Below are 12,405 nucleotides of genomic sequence, written 5' to 3'. Positions count from 1 at the left end.
GACTTTTGTTGTTGACTTTTCTCTCAACTTGTGGGCGTCGACTCCGGGGCAAGATACATTGGGACTGTCCATCTAGGAGAGAGAGTTTTTCTGCGTCTGAAGTTCTCGTCGACTCACTGACTACGAGTTGTAATGGATTGATTCTTGATGAATTCCTTCTCCTCTAGGACTCCCTTGTGTGCATTTGGGTCTCGCGGGGGGGGGGGGGGGGGGGTCGTGTGCTGGTTTGGAAGGGTCAAGGTTAAGATCAATTAGATCGGGACTGTTTGGAGGGGCTTCTATGGGTGTTCGACCTGCAACTGTTTGATGTACGAGGCTGGGCGGTGTATCACGGTGCCCCCTAATTTCTTCTATAAGGGTTGTCATAAATCGGTCTTTTTGCGATAGGGGTGTCCGTTTCTGGCGGGGGGACTAAGGGGGCTGGGAGCCCATACGGATATGCCCTCCTCCTTTCTTTTTCCTACTTTTAGGGTTTTAGTTATTTGGGATGACAGGCACGCTGCTAGTGGGGTTAGGCTGTAGCCATCTGCAGGGGTGCAGGGTGGGGGGTTGGAGGGGTTTTTTATTTTGCCTTTATTTATTTATTGCTATGGCCTTTTTCTTCCTTCCTTTTTCTTACCTTTAGGATCAGTATAGCTTGCGAATCATTCTGATTTTTATCGTGTACTTGTATTTAGTGCTCATACTTCTTCCATTATCCTGATTCCCGAGTGGGCAGGCCCTGAGAACTGGCGCTTACCGTAGAATGTATATCGTATGGTTGTTTACACCGATTCATATGCTTTGGTGCCAGCGTTCCAATTATAGCTGTTCCCACACACATATCCTGTCTATTGGCCTATCCCCCGTATTCTTCTGTTTGATTGTATGGCACCTGATCCGTTTATTTAGATAACATAAAATGAAACCTCTGTCTCATCCTGTTACTTAGTTGTGCGTTCTATCCTGAATCGCTGCCGGACCTCAGGGTTGTCGGCTGATGAGCTGTGTCGTACCGTGATACAGTGGGTCTTTATTTTTGTTTAGCGGCCGGCCCCTGCGGTTGTAGGCCCATGCTTGTATTTTTATTGAATGTTACAATAAAGGTTTTTTTTTTTTTTTTTTTTTTAAAAGGAAGCTACTTTCCAAGTTAGGAATTGCAATTCACATTTATGTAACGGTTCAAAGGGAGGTCCCATTAACCGTGTAAGAATAATGTTTAAGTTCCACACTGGTGAAGGTGGCGTTCTGGGAGGGATTATTCTTTTGAGTCCTTCCATGAAAGCTTTTATAGCAGGTACTCTAAACAGAGATAGATGTTGTCTATTTTGTAAATATGCTGCAATGGCAACAGGGTGAAGTCTGATAGACGTGTAAGCTAAATTATACTTTTGCAGGTGTAATAGGTATCCTATGATGTGTTGAATAGACAAATCTAAAGGATTTATGAGGTTGTTTTGACTGTATATTACAAATCGTTTCCACTTAGCAGCATAACATGCTCTAGTAGTGGGACGTCTGGTTTCTTCAATAACTTTCATGCATTCTGGAGGAAGGTTGAGGTAACCAAACTCTATGACTTCAGGAGCCAGATCGCTAGGTTGAGCTGAGCTGGGTCCAGGTGTCTGATCTCTCCATGGTTCTGTGTTAAGAGACGTGGAGATAGGCTTAGTTTTTTGTGTGGTACCACAGATAGTTGCAGCAGTGTGGTGTACCACGGTTGTCTAGCCCAAATCGGAGCTACTAGAATGAGTGTTAGGGAATGTTGCTGTAGCTTGCGTATCACTAACGGTAGTAGTGGGAGAGGAGGAAAAGCGTACGCAAATTTTCCGGACCAGTTCATCCATATCGCATTGCCTTTGGAGAGCGGGTGTGGATATCTGGCAGCGAAGTTTGGGCATTTTGCGTTTTCGTGGGTTGCGAACAGGTCTATCTGAGGTTGCCCCCACATTTGAAAGAACGGTTGAAGAACTTGTGGATGAAGTTCCCACTCGTGAATCTGCTGTGTCTGTCGACTTAGCAGATCTGCAATGGTGTTTTGTACTCCTGGAACGTGTTGGGCTAAGAGGAAGATTTTTAGTGGTATAGCCCATCTCCCTATCTGCTGTGCTAACAGAGAGCTGTAGAGAGTGTGTTCACCCTTGTTTGTTTATGTAGTACATGGCTGTCATATTGTCTGTGCGAACTAAGACAGCTTTGCCTGATACTTGTTTTTGGAATGCTTTTAGGGGTAGAAAAACTGCTAGTAAGTGCAAGTGGTTGATGTGGAGTAAATTTTATTGCGGTGTCCACCTGCCTTGCATGGTGTGATGCAGAAGGTGAGCTCCCAAGCCGGAGAGCGATGCGTCCGTTATCAGGATTATCTGAGTAACTGGCTCTAGGAACGGTCGGCCCTTTGAAAGGTTTTTGGTGCTCCACCATTGCAGAGAGCGATGAGCCCGACTGTCTACCAACACTAGGTCTGCTAATTGACCACAAGTCTGGTTCCATTGGCATGCTAGGCACTCTTGAAGTGGACGCATTTGCAGTCTTGCGTGAGGTACTATAAATATGCAAGATGCCATCATTCCTAGGAGTTGCATTAAACACTCAAGCTGGAAGCGAGTGTTGCAGTTTGAATTTTGTTAGGAGAGTTTGTACACTTGTTATCCTGTTTGGAGAGGGATAGGCTAATGTTAATTGGGTGTTTATTGTAGCGCTGAGCTATTGTTGTATGTCTGAGGGTTGCAGATGTGACTTGGTGTGATTTACTGTGAATCCCAAGTCGTGAAGCAGTTGAATAGTAGCGCGAGTGTGTTGCACACACTGTCTGTATGAGCTGGCTTTTATGAGCCTGTCGTCCAGATATGTGAAGACGTGAATATGTTGTCTTCTTAAGTGTGCTGCTACTACTGCTATAACAACAAAAAGAGAATGCCAGTACTGATACAAATAACCATTTAGTAATTTAAAACACTTAACCTGAAGTAAAATTCAAGGCTTGGAGCTGATCAGTAGCTTTTTTTATTTTGCTTAAAGTTATCAAAAGAAAAATAGTTCAAAATTCAACAGTATTACATGCTAGGTACAAAAATGTGGGAAGGAAAGGTCTATCATTATATCAGGCATATCACAGACTTACAACAACCAATCATACAGGGACAGTGGGGGGGCATGAAGGTTCATATATTACAGTGGACAGTATTTACAGTGAACAGACAAACATAAGAATGATGAAACAAGCCACAGTCTGCACAATTTCTGGAGAAATTTAGTTATACAATTATTTACATAAACTGTACATTCCTAACGCAGATTTAGATAATCACAATTTTTGATGCAATCAACAAAAAAGGGGATGAGCAAGGTAATGTACAACTGAGGGTGAAAAGCAGCAAAACAATTCAGGTCAACTTGTCACCCAGGCAGACTTAAAGGTGGTGGAGGGCCTACGCGTTTCGAATCCTACAGGTGTACGAGGATTCTCATCAGGGCCTTTAATTCTGGAGAAAGAACAGAAAGAAAGAAATTGTAAGATCAAAGGTTCAAGAGTATTTAAAAACGGATCACCACTAGAATCTAGACTCAGTCCACACCCTCTCCTGAACAGCTTACCAAAGCACGGTGTGGAAACATCCGAATGTAGTCTTATGCAGCATATATACTGAGGGGGAAGATTTGTACCTAAAAAGTCCGAAGCAGACTAGAATTACATAAAGGACTTGGATGCATAACGGACTTGGATACAAGTAGTTGAGAGGTGGCATACAAATGGATTAGGAGATTAAAACATTACCTGGTCCCGTGTTTACGGATGACGCTTTATCAAGAGCAAAAGTAAATTCACATGGGAAGGCTGAAGGGGTCCCTGAAAGTTAACGTATAGAATTTTAGGAAGGGTTTGTTATAATTGTTACACAAGCAAGTTGTCAAAGAATAGCAGGGCACCTTACCTAATATTTTTAAATCTATATTTTTATTTTAGACCACTGTCGCTGTATTTTGCGTCGCTGTCGCTCTAATTGAAACACTGTTGCCATACGATTCGAAGATGAGTTTAGTCAGCTGCCTGCGAAACAGGAGTGGGTAGAGTTTTGTTGTAACACACGAATGCTTTAAAAATTAAGCGTGATAGACAAGGGCCTTACAAATGTCTTACCGGAGGCACTGGCGTCTAATTCAGCAAATAAACTCGCCAACTCTAAGGTTCAATGGACCTACAAGAAAGGAGCACAGACGGCGCTTATCAGTATAAATACGACATAGAGACAGCCCTTAATTGCGTGCGGGGGAGGAAATACCCAACGGCTTACCGTATTTTAAAATACTGCGGGCATGGTCCGCTAACCGTGGATACAAACATTCACAACAATTCCACGATCCTGCAAAGATGTGAGATAACAGCGTGTCAGCGGGCTATTTCTGCCGAATTGCAAAACGAAGTTTATATAAGAAAAACAGAGGGAAAAGTTTCTCGTCAATTCTACAATGCACATTGCGGAAGGATGATTAATCCCTGCAAGAGAAACGGTTCTGCAACATGGGGTATTTTTACACGCTCCTAACGCGGAGAAAGCTAACCCAAATACTCACTGTCAAAAGGTTCAGGCTCAAAACCTTGGCGGCAGCGGACACGAACAAAGTGGTTCCCTTCAGGCGGAGACCTAGGCGAACTGAACTGCTAAGGAAACACCCTTATATGCCGGTCTTTGACACGGCGACTCCCACCAGGTGTGACGGCCGGTTTGGATGAGAATGAAAACCCGGACCGGAGTAACCAACCCATAATCACTTCTAAAACTTGAATAGTAAACACGGGAACCGCAGCATTAAATAAGCGGAACAGCAAGTTAAAGCTTGAATATCTCACTTAATTCATTTAAGCCTGACACTGCAGTGTCGAATTTCAATATCAAAAGGGCTTCCCGTTTTGACAAGGCAAGGTTCTGATCACCACCTCGTGGATTTTTTTCCACTTTGGAGATTACAGTCCACTTCAGGTCACTAACATTGTGTTGCATACATGTCCAGTGGAGCACCAAAGGTGCATTTTCGACCCGCTTTTTTATTCTAGATTTGTGCTGCGAGATCCTTTGCCGGATCTCCTGATTGGTTTTGCCTATATAGAGTAGGCGGCACGGGCATATGATACCGTAGACAACAAACTTGCTCTTGCAGTTACTGAATGATTCATGTTTCCAAAAATTCCGTTGTGTTGGAATAATGAGCCCTCAATAGAGGATTCGCAACAGAGGCAAGTGCCACACTTATGGTGTCCAAGGGTCGGGGGCATCCCCATCATTTGGCGCAATGTAGCAGGTTTGGATATAGGCATCTCAGCCCGAACTACATAATTTGCAATGTTATTTTCCTTTTTAAAGGCAAATAAAGGGGTATCTACTAAGCTGTTGTCCAAATCTTTCACTAAATGCCAGTTTTGTTTTATAACTTTCTTCAGTTGGTTGGCATTGGGGCAGTATGTCGCAACACAAACCTGTCTTTTTAATTCAGGTTTCATCTTACGTTCTAGGGTGGTCTCACGCGGTGTCCATTGTGCTCTCCTCATACAGCTCTTCACGAGTTTTTTGGGGTAACCTCTTTCGCATAATTTGGATGTTAATTTCTCTGAATGTTTATGGAAATCCTCTTTAAATGTGCAATTCCTACGAACTCGCAGGAACTGCCCATATGGCAGGTTCTCTTTTAGGTTCCTCGGATGATTACTAGAAAACATCAGTGATTTGTTTCTGTCCGTGGGCTTGCTGTATAAGGTCGTGGCCAATTTCCCTTCAAAGGGGAAGACTTCCACGTCTAGAAACGCAATCCTTTTGGTTGAGCTGGAAATGCTGAATTTTATATCAGCGGTTCTATTATTCAACCATTGGTAAAACTGTTCGAGGGTATTGCTATCACCTGTCCAAGTCATGAAAACGTCGTCAATAAACCGGAGCCACGCTCCGATGTATTGAATGAAAGGGTTGTTCTGGTAGATGTATGCCTCCTCATACATAGCCATAAATAGTACCGCCAGTTCCGGCGCAAAGGGGCAGCCCATGGCTACTCCCTTGGTCTGGTAGTAATACTCGCCATTAAAGCAGAAATAATTCTTCTTTAAGGCGAATGCTGCCAGGTCGACTATGAATTTAGTGGGCACCTGCATAGGTCTTAGTCTGGAATCAAGGTAGTGTGTTAGAACTGCTATCGCCTCATCCTGAGGGATCTGGGTGTATAGAGCAGTTACGTCCAGCGTAACGAGTATGTCTCTGTCTTCACGGAACTCAATGTTTTCGAGTTTGTTAATGAAATCAGTAGTGTCCTGGAGGTAGGACTTAACGCTGGTCATGAATTCTTTTAAGAAACAGTCTACATATTTGGCTGCCGGTTCCAATAACGAACCACACCCGGCGACAATAGGTCTGCCGGGGGGTTGGTGTGGGTCCTTATGTACCTTGGGCAGTACGTAGAACAATGGCACCTTAGGGTGTAGGTTTTTGAGGTATTCAAGCTCTTTAGGTCCGACAAAGCCAAGATCAAAACCTTCTTGTATGATGGAAAAAAGTTGGTTTTGTAGTTCAGAGGTTGGATCTTTCTTTATTTTACGATAGCAGTTGTTATCTGCCAGCTGTCTCAAGACTTCGGTAGTATAGTCATTGATGTCCCATACTACGATCGCTCCGCCTTTGTCGGCCTGTTTAATTATGACTGTATTGTCATTCTTAAGATTGTTCAGAGCTGTCATTTGTGCCTTAGAGGTGTTAAATTTGATGTATTTTCTTTCTTTTTCCATCGCTGATATGGCTGACAAAACGCTTTTTTCAAATGTCAGAAGGTTTTTTGGGACTTTACTCGCAGGAGGACAAAAGGAGGATTTATTCCTAAGACCAGTCACCTCCGTAGACTGGGAACTTGGGGTATCTTTGAAGAATAGAGTAAGTCTTAGTTTCCTGCAGAATTCAATGAACTCTGACTTCATTTTAACGAAGTCAGTTTTTTTAGAAGGGACAAATGATAAGCCTTTAGCCAACAAATTTTCCTCATCAGCTGTTAAAACTCTCTTAGATAGATTGAAAATAGGCGACATATCTAATTTTTGTAATGTTGTCGTCTGGTTTTCATTTCCCACGGGGTGTTGGTTCTCACTCGACCCCTGGGTAGGGATTGGCCTCTCCCTAAAAAATGAGGGTTGGAAGTTTGGTTTGATTGTTGTTGGTTGGCGTTCCAGTTCCGGTTCCTATTTGGACGGTTGTAGTTACTGGTGGAATCACTGTCCGTTCCTGATGACGAAGTATCACTGAAGGAAATAAACTGCTTACGTGATCTTCCTTGGTTTCCTTGAAGGAAACGTCTCGATTCTACCTTGGAATAAAAGTCGGCCTGCAAGTAGGGGTATATGTTGTCTAAAGAAAAGCCCTTTTTGTCCTTCTCAAATTGATTTGATTTTTGAGTTATCGTATAGTCTTTGAACTCTTGGACTTCTTTGTTAACTTTGTCCAGGAGAACCTTAGCATCAGCTATGGTAGGGTTACTACTAATGTCTGCCTCTAGTTTAGAGATTTCAGCCAATTCCTCTTTTGATATGCGAACTGCTGTCTCTACTGTTAACATCATCAAATCTCTACTACATTTAGTTTCTATCATAGAGAAGCCTTTCTTGAATATCGGGTCTTCTGTAAAAATTACAGGTATGTTTTTAATTTGCAAACCGGCGGGAATGGTGCCTTCCCGGAGGTGTTGCAACAGGAAGTGACCATGAAGGTCAGTCCTTATCTGCTTCTTCTTAAGGCGGATTAATTTGTCCGATTGAATTAAAAAGACAGGTTTGTGTTGCGACATACTGCCCCAATGCCAACCAACTGAAGAAAGTTATAAAACAAAACTGGCATTTAGTGAAAGATTTGGACAACAGCTTAGTAGATACCCCTTTATTTGCCTTTAAAAAGGAAAATAACATTGCAAATTATGTAGTTCGGGCTGAGATGCCTATATCCAAACCTGCTACATTGCGCCAAATGATGGGGATGCCCCCGATCCTTGGACACCATAAGTGTGGCACTTGCCTCTGTTGCGAATCCTCTATTGAGGGCTCATTATTCCAACACAACGGAATTTTTTGGAAACATGAATCATTCAGTAACTGCAAGAGCAAGTTTGTTGTCTACGGTATCATATGCCCGTGCCGCCTACTCTATATAGGCAAAACCAATCAGGAGATCCGGCAAAGGATCTCGCAGCACAAATCTAGAATAAAAAGGCGGGTCGAAAATGCACCTTTGGTGCTCCACTGGACATGTATGCAACACAATGTTAGTGACCTGAAGTGGACTGTAATCTCCAAAGTGGAAAAAAATCCACGAGGTGGTGATCAGAACCTTGCCTTGTCAAAACGGGAAGCCCTTTTGATATTGAAATTCGACACTGCAGTGTCAGGCTTAAATGAATTAAGTGAGATATTCAAGCTTTAACTTGCTGTTCCGCTTATTTAATGCTGCGGTTCCCGTGTTTACTATTCAAGTTTTAGAAGTGATTATGGGTTGGTTACTCCGGTCCGGGTTTTCATTCTCATCCAAACCGGCCGTCACACCTGGTGGGAGTCGCCGTGTCAAAGACCGGCATATAAGGGTGTTTCCTTAGCAGTTCAGTTCGCCTAGGTCTCCGCCTGAAGGGAACCACTTTGTTCGTGTCCGCTGCCGCCAAGGTTTTGAGCCTGAACCTTTTGACAGTGAGTATTTGGGTTAGCTTTCTCGGCGTTAGGAGCGTGTAAAAATACCCCATGTTGCAGAACCGTTTCTCTTGCAGGGATTAATCATCCTTCCGCAATGTGCATTGTAGAATTGACGAGAAACTTTTCCCTCTGTTTTTCTTATATAAACTTCGTTTTGCAATTCGGCAGAAATAGCCCGCTGACACGCTGTTATCTCACATCTTTGCAGGATCGTGGAATTGTTGTGAATGTTTGTATCCACGGTTAGCGGACCATGCCCGCAGTATTTTAAAATACGGTAAGCCGTTGGGTATTTCCTCCCCCGCACGCAATTAAGGGCTGTCTCTATGTCGTATTTATACTGATAAGCGCCGTCTGTGCTCCTTTCTTGTAGGTCCATTGAACCTTAGAGTTGGCGAGTTTATTTGCTGAATTAGACGCCAGTGCCTCCGGTAAGACATTTGTAAGGCCCTTGTCTATCACGCTTAATTTTTAAAGCATTCGCGTGTTACAACAAAACTCTACCCACTCCTGTTTCGCAGGCAGCTGACTAAACTCATCTTCGAATCGTATGGCAACAGTGTTTCAATTAGAGCGACAGCGACGCAAAATACAGCGACAGTGGTCTAAAATAAAAATATAGATTTAAAAATATTAGGTAAGGTGCCCTGCTATTCTTTGACAACTTGCTTGTGTAACAATTATAACAAACCCTTCCTAAAATTCTATACGTTAACTTTCAGGGACCCCTTCAGCCTTCCCATGTGAATTTACTTTTGCTCTTGATAAAGCGTCATCCGTAAACACGGGACCAGGTAATGTTTTAATCTCCTAATCCATTTGTATGCCACCTCTCAACTACTTGTATCCAAGTCCGTTATGCATCCAAGTCCTTTATGTAATTCTAGTCTGCTTCGGACTTTTTAGGTACAAATCTTCCCCCTCAGTATATATGCTGCATAAGACTACATTCGGATGTTTCCACACCGTGCTTTGGTAAGCTGTTCAGGAGAGGGTGTGGACTTAGTCTAGATTCTAGTGGTGATCCGTTTTTAAATACTCTTGAACCTTTGATCTTACAATTTCTTTCTTTCTGTTCTTTCTCCAGAATTAAAGGCCCTGATGAGAATCCTCGTACACCTGTAGGATTCGAAACGCGTAGGCCCTCCACCACCTTTAAGTCTGCCTGGGTGACAAGTTGACCTGAATTGTTTTGCTGCTTTTCACCCTCAGTTGTACATTACCTTGCTCATCCCCTTTTTTGTTGATTGCATCAAAAATTGTGATTATCTAAATCTGCGTTAGGAATGTACAGTTTATGTAAATAATTGTATAACTAAATTTCTCCAGAAATTGTGCAGACTGTGGCTTGTTTCATCATTTTTATGTTTGTCTGTTCACTGTAAATGCTGTCCACTGTAATATATGAACCTTCATGCCCCCCCCACTGTCCCTGTATGATTGGTTGTTGTAAGTCTGTGATATGCCTGATATAATGATAGACCTTTCCTTCCCACATTTTTGTACCTAGCATGTAATACTGTTGAATTTTGAACTATTTTTCTTTTGATAACTTTAAGCAAAATAAAAAAAGCTACTGATCAGCTCCAAGCCTTGAATTTTACTTCAGGTTAAGTGTTTTAAATTACTAAATGGTTATTTGTATCAGTACTGGCATTCTCTTTTTGTTGTTATAGATACTGGCTCAGCCATACTGATTAGAGCCACCCCTTTGTAGTTTTCTAGAGCTACTACTGCTAGGCATTTGATAAACACCCTTGGCGCTGTTGTGGCTCCGAATGGGAGCACTTTGAACTGGTAGTGTTGCCCGTCTAGCACAAATCTGAGATATTTTTTGTGCGCTGTGTGGATGGGAATGTGAAAGTAGGCATCCTTGAGATCTAGAGTGACAAGGAAGTCGTTTTGTAACAGGAGTGGAAGGACTTGTTGGAGTGTGACCATATGAAAATGATCCGACTGTATGTAAATGTTTAGAGGTCTGAGGTCTAGGATAGGTCTTAGAGATCCGTCCTTCTTTGGGATTAGAACATATAGGGTGTATACTCCTTTGTTTTCCTGATGCTTTGGGACTATTTCTATTGCATTTTTCTGCAGGAGGGATATTACTTCCCATCTGAGCAGTGTTAAATGTTCTGTGACATTGGACGCTGCTTCGGTGGTATGTTTGGGGGATGGATGTTAGTTCTAGAAAGTAACCTGATTGAATTATTTGAAGCACCCACCTGTCTGATGTGATGTTTTCCCAGGCTGGTAGGTATTGTTGTAGTCTTCCCCCAACAGGAGTGGAATGGGACAGGGGAAGGGAAGGGGAGTCATTGGGAAGGGGTAGAGGCAGAGCGGGAATTGTTGTTTTTACCTCTGCCTTCATTATTGTTACCCCTGTAACCTCCCCTTTGGTAGCCCTTACTATAGGTGGATTGTGTAGGGGCTTTGTATGAGGTAGAGGGTGTGTCCGAAGAGTATCCCCTGGTGGCGCCTCAATAAGTTGAGCGGCAAAATGAACTGGAGGGCTCCCATAGACTTGGCTGTGTCTGTATCCTTCTTCATTTTTTCAAGTGATACATCTACATTGGGTCAGAATAAGTGTTGCTCATCGAAGGTGTTGATTAAGTATAGCACTTTGGACTTCAGGTTTGAACACTGATATGCGTAGCCAGGCATGTCTAGGTAATAAAACACTGGTGTTAACTGCCCCGGAGGCGGTGTCTGCTGCATCAAGTGCACACCAAAAAGAGGTTTTGTAATATTTTTCCCTTCTTGGATAAGCTCATTTGCTCTATCTTTGTATTTATCAGGGAGGTGCCGCATTAGTGATTCTAATTTGTCATAATGTGCCCTGTCATATCTGGCCAATAATGCTTGTGTATTGGCAATACGCCACATGTTTTCTGCTTGAGACGCAGTTCTTTTCCCTGATGCGTCAAGCAGCTTAGACTCTTTACTGGTGGGGGAGCTTCACCTGATGTTTGTGAATCTGCTCTCTTGTGTGCGTTGGAAACTACAGGTGAGTCTAGTGGTACTGGGCCTTTAATATATGCTGGGTCTGAAGGGGCAGCTTTATATTTTTTCTCTATTCGAGGGTTAATGACCAGAGTTCTGACTTGGTCCTTGAAGACTTCAGGAGCATGCTTAATCACTCCTTTAAGCATTGGTAAAATGGATGAGGATCTTTGTGCATTATCAAAGGTATCCATTAGAAAGTCTTCATCTACAGGGTCTGTATGCATATCTACTCCATGATATTGGGTGGCTCTGTGTATCAACTCATGATTAAAACCCATAGTGTCTTCTGGTGGGGGAAGGCCTTGAGGGGTACATGTCATCTTGAGGGACATTTGGGACATCTTGGGTGTTATCATCCCACGGGTCAGGTGCGCCTGGAGGAATAGATGGATCATCTCGGTTAGCCACTATATCATCAGAACTATCATCCCTATTGTCATTGTCTGGTATGATCGAGGATGATGGGGAATGTTGTGGTAGGGGAGCAGGTGGTGATGGTATATGTGAAGGAGGAGCGGAAGGAAGTCTTAAAGGCGAGGTAGCCATGTCCTTTTTCTTTGAGTGAGGAGCTGGTACTGGTGTATCCAGTGGTCGCTTTTTTTAAGCTAAAGTTAGCTGCCCAGTGATTGGGTCTTTAGCTAGAGTCTTTTGTGCAGGGTCTGGATGAAATAAGTCCTCTGCAGGAGGCCTATCTTTTGGTGCGGAGGGTGGTTTCGGCAGTG

At 43.1% G+C, this 12,405-nt stretch overlaps 1 protein-coding gene across 7 annotated transcripts in view; it reads right to left on the bottom strand.

Moving 5' to 3' along the window:
• The window catches only part of ARHGEF1 (Rho guanine nucleotide exchange factor 1), a 520,185-nt gene that overhangs the window by 328,805 nt on the left and 178,975 nt on the right, over positions 1–12,405 (bottom strand). The gene's annotated exons all lie outside the window — the stretch shown is intronic.

Source organism: Lissotriton vulgaris, chromosome 7 (genome assembly GCF_964263255.1).
Source record: "Lissotriton vulgaris chromosome 7, aLisVul1.2, whole genome shotgun sequence".
Taxonomy (NCBI): domain Eukaryota; kingdom Metazoa; phylum Chordata; class Amphibia; order Caudata; family Salamandridae; genus Lissotriton; species Lissotriton vulgaris.
The sequence above is the reverse complement of the archived record's forward strand: the minus strand, read 5'-3'. Positions and strand labels throughout refer to the sequence as shown.